The sequence below is a fragment of the Echinops telfairi genome, unplaced genomic scaffold, assembly GCF_000313985.2.
Source record: "Echinops telfairi isolate 266 unplaced genomic scaffold, ASM31398v2 ScPeMD7_7475;HRSCAF=8513, whole genome shotgun sequence".
NCBI lineage: Eukaryota > Metazoa > Chordata > Mammalia > Afrosoricida > Tenrecidae > Echinops > Echinops telfairi.
In genome coordinates this window covers 23577419-23578358 of record NW_022111379.1, presented here as the reverse complement: position 1 = coordinate 23578358, position 940 = coordinate 23577419, and the positions used below count along the sequence as shown (strand labels likewise).

General features: G+C 38.2%; 1 non-coding gene across 1 annotated transcript; it reads right to left on the bottom strand.

Moving 5' to 3' along the window:
• Positions 1-422: 422 nt before the first annotated feature.
• On the bottom strand, positions 423-611 carry LOC115867925. Its single transcript, XR_004045323.1, has one exon. It is a non-coding gene; the product is annotated as a U2 spliceosomal RNA (small nuclear RNA).
• Positions 612-940: the final 329 nt, after the last annotated feature.

Genomic DNA, 940 nt, shown 5'->3' with positions numbered 1-940 from the left:
TTTAATCATGTCACATCTCTGATACAATCTGAAGGAAGGTTTATCAGAGTTGTAGCCTATACCTCAATAAGTTGATGCTGTGGTGAAACTAGCTATCTTCTGGTAGGTCTATACTCTGCATTCAGTCTATTAATCTCCAGCAACTTGAATCAGAAGCTTACCATATTATCTGCACATCCTGGGAGTCATCAATGACCTGCCATCCTTGTATTCATTTGACTCTGCATCCGACAGCTTGTAGTCTTCCTACTTCCTGGTTCATTAGTTCCCCGCAGCTGAACAAGTCATGAAAAGCCACCTATTTAGCATCTTACCTACAGATTTGAACCCGACCAAACGTAACCACTTCTACACCTATGTCACCAGCTTCTTGATACACATTTCTATCTTTGTGTATAAGCATTACTAGTTTTGGGGGGATTTTTTGGTGCACCGTTCCTGGAAGTACTGCAATACCAGGTCAATGTGTGGAGTGGACGGAGCAAGCTCCTATTCCATCTCCCTGCTCCAAAAATCCATTTAATATATTGTCCTCAGATAGAGGATGTATCAGATATTAAACTGATAAGAAGATACTACACTTGATCTTAGCCTAAAGGCCGAGAAGTGATGCATTACTAGTTTTGCTTACCTAGAGAACCCAGGCTAATGCACTATGCCAAAATGTTCTCATTTCTTTTATTCTGTATTCTCCAAAATTTCCCACCCTGTGACATAAATCCTCTTTAACAGCTCCTTGGCCTTTCTAAGTTCTTGAAATTAGCTCTTTATTAAATTAAAACTTATCTTTTACAATGTAAATTAATAATTCTTGCCTCTAATATATAATTAAGGGTAAAGGAGACTCTATCTTTGAAAGCCTCAAAGTTACTGTGAATTTGACTACTTAATTTCCAAGGGTAATACAACTGAGAGGAATTACTTAAACCCAAATGAAGGC